This window comes from Dipodomys spectabilis, unplaced genomic scaffold (genome assembly GCF_019054845.1).
Source record: "Dipodomys spectabilis isolate Male_0828 unplaced genomic scaffold, ASM1905484v1 ptg000008l, whole genome shotgun sequence".
NCBI classification, from domain to species: Eukaryota; Metazoa; Chordata; class Mammalia; order Rodentia; family Heteromyidae; genus Dipodomys; species Dipodomys spectabilis.
The window spans coordinates 2,656,342-2,666,784 of NW_024870685.1; positions in this window are offsets into that span (position 1 = coordinate 2,656,342).

Sequence of the window (10,443 nt, forward strand, 5' to 3'; positions counted from 1 at the left end):
TTATAAAACATTATGCATGCACATATGGCCATAAAAAACGATGTTAAGTGAAATGAGAATATTACAAAGGTAGGGACCAGAGATATTAAGAAATTCAAGTAATCATTATTAAAGGGATCAAATCCATGGAGTAATGAATCAGTGAACACTGCAGGTGCATCTGAAAATGTTCATATCCTGTGTCAAATGTTAGAACGTCTTTGAAAATTGTACATAAACAGTCAGAGCTGTCAATCTAGTAGATAAGATCATCGGAGAAGTTCAGAATTTCTAGCCTGTTTCTAGGTTTAATAAACCAACAAACTATGGCAGGGCAATGTGATACAAGCCTGGAATTCTAGCACTCAGACTAAGAGAGGAGATTAGAGAGTGAAATTACATAACGATACCTTTCCTGGACCAGGTAGTATAATTTTGTCTCAATGGAACAAGCCACACAACAAGAAAGGAATACACAATTGGAAGTTTGGGCTAATTTTTTCACTATGTTTTGATAAGTCAAGTTTCCTATTGAAATCCAACTCATATATAATCTTCACTAATGTTTTACGTGCTCTTTTCATTACATGCTCTCTTCATTGCTAGATGCAAAATAGCTCATGATTCCCAATCAAAAATTTGAAAAAGTAAGCATCATTCTGTTTGATTCCAAGGAAATGATGAAGGATTACAAAAGCTTAAGCCTGGAAAAATAGCAAAGTTCATCTAATGTGCAACTTTGGAGACCTGCCTGAATTAGAATTTAGATTTGAAATAAATGTTTTTTGTTTATAATTTCATATTCTCTAGGATACTACAAAATTGTTTTCAAGTAGAAGATTTAATTTAGAAATTCACAAATGATTCTGGCATTCTATTTGCCTAGAATATTCTTTCAAGTGAGGTATAATTAGAACTTAGTTAATAGATAATTCCAACAGTTCATGTGTAAGATGATAATGTGAATAATCTAGACAAAGTTGCCAACAAATGGATGCTATTAATTTCTAAATTTAGAAAAAGAGCAATTTTTGAGACTTTGGTGTAACATGGTATGAAGAGAGTAATTGTATGACATCTCTTTTCTTCTACCTAAATATAACACAGCAATAAATTTCCTTACGTAACTCTTAATTACTCATACAATGAGGGAAAAAAGATAGGTTTAGTGTTTGTTTTTATTTTGTTTTTGTTTATGCTAGGGCTTGTCCTCTGGGTCTGGTCACTGTCCCTGAGCCTGTTTTTGCTCAAGGCTACTGCTCTACATCTTGAACCTCAGTGCCACTTGTGTCTGGATATTCCTTATGAGTTTTTGGAAATAAGAATCTAAGGAACCTTGCTACCTAGGTGGGTTTGAACCATAATCTTCAGATCTTAATATTCAGATATTCAGATCTCCTGAAAATCTATGATATATAAAATAATGTGTAATAAAATTAATATAAAATAATAATATAAATACCATTTGCAAGTGTTCTGATCTCAAGAATACCACTGGAGGGAAAATGATGCAGAAAGTTTAGTGTAGTGTTCTTTTCACAATTAGGAGGGCATCACAGCAGAAGTGTAGTATTTTTTTTCACCATAGTGAAAAAAAAGTCATGATGTGAATTCAGGCAATTTTAAGGTGAACCTTACAAGTTGCAAACCTTTGGGTTAGGATAACATTACAGCATAAAAACTTGGGATTGATTGTCATAGAAATAATAGCTTACTCTGATGAACAAATGTTTAGTTTTCAGGAATTAATTATTATAAATAGGTCATAGTTTTATTTTCTACCAGAATGTGGTTATTTTTTCTATTGACTTTTAAATATGTAACATCTCATTGGAAATTTCATCTATTGCAGAATTAATTAAAATGCAAACAGATACTGTTTTAAATGTCTCTGGTATGGCATGATCAGAATTTGAAAATGATTAGTTAGTAGTCATCTGAATTTTGAAGAATACAAATATTCTGTCATCTTAACAATTATTCAATTTTAAAAGTTAGGAGTTTCCATAGAATTAAACTGTTTTCTGTTTTAGTATGAGATAATGTTTTTTTCAACTTAAAGGCAAGTATATTGTGAAGATATTGTATACTTTGGTAACATTCAAGTTGATGAAGCTCTGATAAAGAAAGGGGGAATAGAATGGTATTTACTATACCAATACAGTGAAATTATATTTTATGTAAGTTATTTTTTAATTTAATTTTATTGTCAAGGTGATATATAGAAGGGGTTGCCAAAATTGTAAGATGGTGAATAGATAACATGTCGAACTTTTTACCCACTACCTCACTTTTCTCACAGTTTTCCTTCACCCTACCCTTCACAAGTTGTAATGTAAATTTCCATCATGTTGTCTTGTGAACATTGATATTACATTGGTTTGTACTTTGTCCATTGTCCCGCCATGTTGTTGTTACTCTTCCCTTCCCTAATTAAGATAAATATATATACAATGACACATGATACTGAAATCAAATACAGCAGGGGACAAACCATAGGGGAAAACACAAAAGAAAAAAGAATCACAGAGTACATGAAAAACAAAAACCACAAAGAAAACCTGTGTTTTCATATGTAGTTCATTTTGCTCATCATCATCTTATACATAGCTACTGAGCCATTCTGCTCATCTTCTAGGACTATCCTAGATATTTCTTACTTGTTACAAATTAGGGAAACCATGGAATCTTTTTCTTTGTGTCTTGTTTGTTTTACTTAGTAGGATTTTTCCATTTCCGTATGAATTGGAAGCATAGAATTCCACAGTGGATATATATATCACATTTTGTCAATTAGTTCATCTACTGAGAGGCATATTGATTTAAAACATGATTGCATGTAAGTATCACTTAGGGTCATTCAAAAATGACAGATACCACCCCCCCAGATATTCTAAAATCATGATTTATATGAAGATGGGATTTCATGGTGGTACAAGGGTTGAGATATCTGGATGAGTCTAATGTATATCTTGCACTGAATTATGCAGGAAGTTATCCAATATCATATGGGTTGAAATGGTAGTGACAAAATATTCTCTTGAAAAAGATATAGGAGGCTACCAGAAGTATGAAGTAGTTCAGATAATTTTGAAGGATTTAGAAATGCAAGCTCAAGTATGTCGCTTTAAATAAAAATTATGTAATTGGAATGGCAAAAGATGGGGTGGGTAAAGAAAATGACTGAGAGCAGATCATTGTCCCAAATTAGAGTATAAAAAGACATAATCTACAACTTCCCAGTTAAAAAGAGAGTAATATACTATGTCCCACTTAATTTAGGTACATGCAATTTACTTGGATTTTTCCTACTTCAACCCTCCAAAATAAGTGAAGTCTTATAAGAAAAATTATGTTATTTCCATTACTTCAACCTGAACACTAACTGTGATGAGCCCTCTTTTTCTCACTTTGCACTAAGAAAACAGTCCCTAAGGTGATGATGATGTAGCTTATTAGAGTCAGAGTTAGGGGCTTCTACTTGTACAATTATCCCAGAAGAGTTTAAAGCAGTTTTTCCCCAAGATATACAACTACATTTTCGTAAGCTGTACTTTGAACTCACCCTCACACCTGAGCACATAATTTGAAATTATACTTCAGCATTTCCTTGGCACATTCTACTTTGTGCCTTTCGCTTTTTTGCACATTCCTTTTGAGTTCATAATTGCTTTATATCCATTTCATCTATACAAACTGCTAAGAATATTGTTCAACTACCACTTCTTGTTTGCACCAGACCAGTCTATGTATGAAAGTACTTTGTCCATATTAAGCAATAGGGTAGTACTCACTCTTTGAGGAGAAAAGTTCCACAATATAACCCTATGCCCACATTAGAGGATGTAGAATTTAAAGGATTTTGAGAGAACAGTGATATTAGAATTGAAAGGCTCCTTAGGGAAATTTTCTTGGAGCTCATTAGTTTACGCAGGAGAAATAAAAATATCCACAAAATTTGGAGCTAATTAGTAAGTATCCGAATTAACATTAGATCCTAGATGTTGTGTTAATACAAGTCATGTTTTTATTATTGTTACATCTGAAACCTTCACAACTTGACAATGTATATAAGAAAATGAAAGAAAGGCATTAAAGCAAAATGTCTTATCTTTTTAGGCATTCAGTCGTACTGGTGAGGGTAAACAGTCTGAACTCTTCCATTCAATAAAAGCTTGAAGTTTATAAAAGCATTCCCTACATATAAGAATTTGTGTCAGGTTAATTGACAGGGTTATTTCACCATGGAGATATCCCTAACAAGAACTAGAGTTAAATAGAGTATATGGCAGTTATGATGTGTCAATGGATATTGAGGCATTTTCTATTCTAAAAAACAATCAATTCGAGGAGTCTTCAGTCACATCAGTAATGCTGTATGTTCAATCTAATACTTGGTGTTACTTGTCCTACATTTATAATGAATAGGCTGATAAGACATCCAAACTTATCTAAAGATATTTCAATATAATCCCAAACTGATGTGGATACATGGGCCACACATTGGAACTGTAGGACAAATTAGGCTTTTCCGTGCTGTAGTTCAATCTATAAACTCCTGACTAAACGAAGTCTTTAAAAATATTGACAGAATGCCTCTAAGTAAAGTTCATGACAGTTATATCTGTATAATTCTTCTAAGGTAAGGAGAAAAGCATTGGTTCCCAACATTTAAAATCAAAAAGATCTGTTGAATTTACAGATCAAGAATTTTATGGCTTCATATTCATATCCCAAAATTTTATCAATATGACTTTCACCAAAATAATGTTCTTATTGAACTTGTCTATGTCCTTTTACTTTTCAAATCTAAATAACATATTTCTTTCAATAACTTCTTGCAAATTCCTTCCTTTACTTCTATAAATCTGTGCTTATTACTTTTTTATTTCCTTATTTATCTCTTTCTTCCAATCTTGTCTACAGTGGTGTCCACATTGCTCACACCTGTGTCAGAACTTTCCTTTTCCTTTTCCCTTCAATAATGCCCTCAATTTTATTATTCTTTTTCATATTCATGGTCGTGGATATTTTGATGATGTATAAACAGACCCATCTTTGCATGTAAACTTTAGAACTATCAGATATTTTCCCCTAAATCCATCATTTCCACCTGTGGTCCTTATAACTAAGAGTAGCACTAACACAGTTGCAAGCCAAACGTGTGGAAGCACATTAGATTTATTCTTTCCCTTCTACTCCCTCCCATTAGATAAGATGAATGATCAAGATTTTCTCAGTTTCTGTCCCTCAAATGATTTCTATTTTTTTGGGTGGGTCCGGTCGTGGGGCCTGAACTTTGGGCGTGGGCGCTGTCCCTCAGTTCTTCAGCTCAAGACTAGCACTCTACCACTTGAGCCACAGCACCACTACCGGCTTTTTTTTCTCTGCTTATGTGGTGTTGAGAAATCAAACCCAAGGCTTCATGCATGCAAGGCAAGCGCTCTACCACTGAGCCACCTTCCCAGCCCCCATTCAAATGATTTCAATATACTAATTTTTATGCCCCTGACACCAGCCTGTTTCTTTTACTCAATACTGTCACCTAGTCCTAAAACAACCATTTCCAAAGTATGCTTTTTCCACATAGTCTTTTCATATTGGTTCTCTCCATCACCAAATTACTCTCTTTGTAAGTACACAGAGTGAAGAGCTCAGACACAAATTCTAGTGTCATTATTTACTCACTACATTGACTGTTGGCCTTACATTTCTCATCTATAAATGGATGTAATCTACTGGAAATAATGAAGAATATATGTGTTGACTTCTAGAGCAAGAAAAAAGAAAAGTGAAGAGTCATTATATTTTCCACCCTACCTAACAAGTAAGGAAAGAGTCAAATTAAGTTTGTTGATATAAAGTCACAAATTGTTTCCTGCAAAAATAAAAATAAATTTCACCTACTGGCTCCAAAGTCTATGTCCTTTTAAGGTAACTACAGATACTATGTAAATAATGGTACTATGTAAATAGTGTCATGTTTTGTCAGATTTATTGAAGAACATACCCTTAATATATCATTGGAAACGTTGGTTATTGAATATTATCTCTATGAGAATGTTTTTGAACTAATCTCATTAAGCTGACATTTTAGTCCATCAAAATTTATAAGAAAATAATACCACCAAGAAAAGTGTATATACATTAGAGACTGCAAGAATAACATTAGGGTTTTTACTGTATCTACTGTTTATGTGTCTCTTGATATTGAAACTCTCCTCTTGTTATTCTTATTGTATGTAATCCAATGCTATTTATTACTATATATTCAATGTGGGAAATATAGCTTCAAAAATGTGTAAATTTTTTTCCTTTTCAATCACAATATTGTCATTGTCAGGGTACACTGTGGTCATCATCATCCTCATCAAAATTATCATTAGCATCATAAGTGCTAACTATTGAAACTCTGATATGTATCTATGATTTGCGATCATTTGTCTTTTGATTAATAATTTTAATGTTACCACTGTGCATGCAACCATATTAAAATTTTGAACAAAGAAACAAAAAAAACACTATACTGTAACTGATAGCTTGGCTATGTACTTATAACAAACTATAGAATGGATTTTTGAAGTATTGCAAATTCCTATCCATTTTGAATTAACTTCCTCTCTCCCCAGCACTACACACAAATATTTAAGAGTTTGAACAGAATTATTTCAAGTAATATACTATAAATATTACTACAATATCATGTGTACATCTAAAATTCCCTTAAAAGTAATAAACGCTACATTCTATTGAAATATTAGTTATTTTATTCTAGGAAACTTTTGGAAAAATAGATTGTATATCTGAAATAAAAAGGTAAAAAAGTAGTAGCATAAAAAGTTTTAGAGGGAGTCTGTCTTCAGAAATATATTCGTATATATATATATTATATGTAGAAAGACATACATTTTTAGAGATTATTTGTCATCAGAAATATATACATATATCGAAATTTATGTGTAGAACGATGTACATTATAGTGAAATAAAAATCTTGAAACACAATTAAAATTAAAAAAAATACATTAAACCAAGGGCCAGTGACTCACACCTATAATTTGAGCTATTCTGGGTAATGAGGTCTTAGAAATGTGTTCGAAACTAGCCCAGAGAGTAAAGTACATGTTAGATTCTTATCTCCAATTAACCACTAAAAACAGGAATTAGCTCTATGCCTCAAGTTGTAGAGTGCTGGCTTTGATAACAAAATTCCTTAGGGACAATGCCTAACCTTGCAAACAACATCAAGAACAACAACAATATATATCACATTAATTTCACAGAAGCATCTTCTACCTGCTGTGACCATGTCTTAGAAACATGAATACATGCCCATGGAAAATGTTAGGTAAAAAGTATAGAATATTTACGTCTATGATAAAGACATGACTATTTAGATTGTTTAAGATATTTAGGTAATGATTCGAAATTAAGAATAATGATAATATATTGGGACTGTCTTTTATTCTATTTTACGATAGTAATAAAATGATATTTGTAATTATTCTGTAAAATTACTCTTGCTTGGTGTTTGAATTATAAGAGATAAACATTTTTAAATGATTTCCACAGGAAAGGATAATTTTAATGGTATTAATTCTTTTGTAATTTCAAAACAATTAAGAAAATTATTCCAAGGCTGGTTTGCTCTAAGACTATATTCGTTTTCTTATTCTAATTTTCATATGTTTGTAGAAATTAAAATTCCAAAAATGCAATGGATGTTGGCATTCAGGATCATCTTCATAGATACTAATAATGGAGTTGCTTAAGTGGAATTGTTTTATTTCATTTGTTTTTGTCACAAATAAATCAACATTCTTGTGTATTTTGTTTGTTTTCACGTTATTGACTCATCCTGAGAATACCTTTTTTTGGGTGGGAGGGTCCAGTCGTGGGGCCTGAACTCTGGGCCTGGGCGCTGTCCCTCAGCTCTTCAGCTCAAGGTAAGCACTCTACCACTTGAGCCACAGCGCCACTTCTGGCTTTTTTCTTTTTGCTTATGTGGTGCTGAGGAATCGAACCCAGGGCCTCGAGCATGCAAGGCAAGCACTCTAACACAGAGCCACCTTCCCAGCCCGTGAGAATACCTTTTTCTAGAAAAGTAGAGAAAAGCAATTGGATTGAGCAAGTAACATATGGCTATCATAAAATGCAGATGCATAGATTTGTGTTTTCTATCATTTGCTAAAAGTTTCTTCCAGAAAAGGTTGTCAATTACATATAAGTGATGTATAATTCCTAGATATTCCAGTTATCACATACATTTTTTGATTGGGTTATCTCTACATAAACTCAAAAAACAGACAAAAAAACTCAAAATAAAGAGAAATCACATCTTTGTTTTAGAAGATGTAGTTTACAAAGAATTTTTAGCCAACACCAAAAACATCTTTTTAGGTGTTTTGCATTTTTTGTGAAGATTTTTTTTTTTTTTTGAGTTCGGTCGTGGGGCCTGAACTCTGGGCCTGGGTGCTGTCCCTCATCTTTTCAGCTCAAGGCTAGCGCTCTACCACTTAAGCCACAGTGCCACTTCCGGCTTTTTCTTTTTGCTTATGTGGTGCTGAGGAATCGAACCCAGGGCCTCTGGCATGCAAAGCAAGCGCTTTACCACTGAGCCACCCTCCCAGCCCCAGTGTGTGAAGAATTTTTAACTATAGTTTTATTTTTTTGCTGACATGAAATTCACATGCAATATATTATCTCCTTTCACTGTATACATTTTAGTGCTTTGGAAGTGAATTAGACAATCATAGGTTTTCCAAGCCTAATTTTAACAAACTTGCATTTCTTCAAATAGAAATACCTTAAATTTTAGAACAGATATTAAAATAGATATAAAATTGAGTTACAGGAATTTGTCCTGCATACATCTTCTATAGGGTTCTTTTCAAAATTTGTTTTGGGGAATTATTTAAAGGTTTTCACTCATACTGTCCAAGTGCACTGTCAATGAACTAAATTCCTGATCCATAAGAGATTTTTACTTCTCCTTAATACATACATAGAAGTGTAATGGCTAGAACATATACAATTCTCTTTGACCTTTTGAAGACTTGAAAACTTGCTTGCTAAAATGACTGCAGTATTACACAAATCATTCTGCTATGTGGAGTATATCAATTTCTCCACAAATGCATTAATATATTTTGTGTCATCTATTTATATTATGGTCATACTATTGAGTTTTCTATTTCTTTTTTCTTAGATACTAAAGAGGAGCTTAATTCATTTGCTCCTCCTATTGACTATTAATTTACATATGTTCTTTATAGAAATATCCTGTTCAGGAAAAATTTATACAGAATGACAAGATATAAAAGTACTTAAGATTCAGGATCATTGTAGAATTAACACTGTAGCATTAACAAATATGTGCCCTCTATCTGTTGGATATGTTTTCACTAATTTCATAGAATTAAGAGAGGTTATCAGTTGATATTAGTTTATTGTTGCTTTTCTTTAGCCACTAATGCTTTCCATGTCAATTTTTTGGAAACCTTTAAGATCCATTGTCATGAATTTTTACATTTATATTTTGTAGGTTTTTGCAACTCACATTTTGTTTGATAATCATTTTTTATTTTAATTTTTATTTTTTGTGAACATACTGTACAGAGTGGTTACAAATACATGGGCAAGATAATGAGTACATTTCTTATCAAGCATTGCAGCCTCCTTTTTTGTTTAACTTCACATCCCTTCCCAGCTTCCTTCTGTCCCCCACCCAATCTTCCCACTCCCATGAAAGTTGTAAAGTTCGTGCTCGACATGACAACTTGTACTTCTCATAGTTGCAATGGGCCCACCTGTATCCTTAAACGACTTGTATCCCCATCTCCTCCACAAATTATACCGACATCAAATGTAGGAAAGCAGGGGTTATACTGTGGGGGGGACATACAAAGCAACAAAGAAATAATCTTACAAATACTTAGAAACAAATTCATGAAAGAAAATAAAAGCATTTAAATACATATCTAAGGGCTCATTTTCCTAACATCACATTATCTGACCTTTTCTGCTTGACTCATACATATACTAGATATTGCAAATAAGGGAAACCATGGGACCTATGTTTCTTTGGGCTTGGCTTCTTCACTTAATATATTTTTTTCCAAGCCTTTCCATTTCCTAACAAATGTGGAAATGTCATTCTTTCTGATGGAGGCATAGAATTCCATTGTGTATATATACCACATTTTCTTGATCCATTCATATACTGAGGGACATCTGGGTTGGTTCTATATCTTAGCTATGGTAAATAATGCTGCAATAAACATAGTTATGCTGGTAGATTTAGTGTGGTCTGGAAACATTTGGGTAAATGCCCAAAGTTGTGATTACTGGGTCATAGGGGAGCTCTATGTGAAGTCTTTTCAGGAACCTCCATACTGCTTTCCAAAGTGGTTGAGCAAGTTTACACTCCCACCAACAATGAAGTTAGGTTGCCTTCTGTCCACAT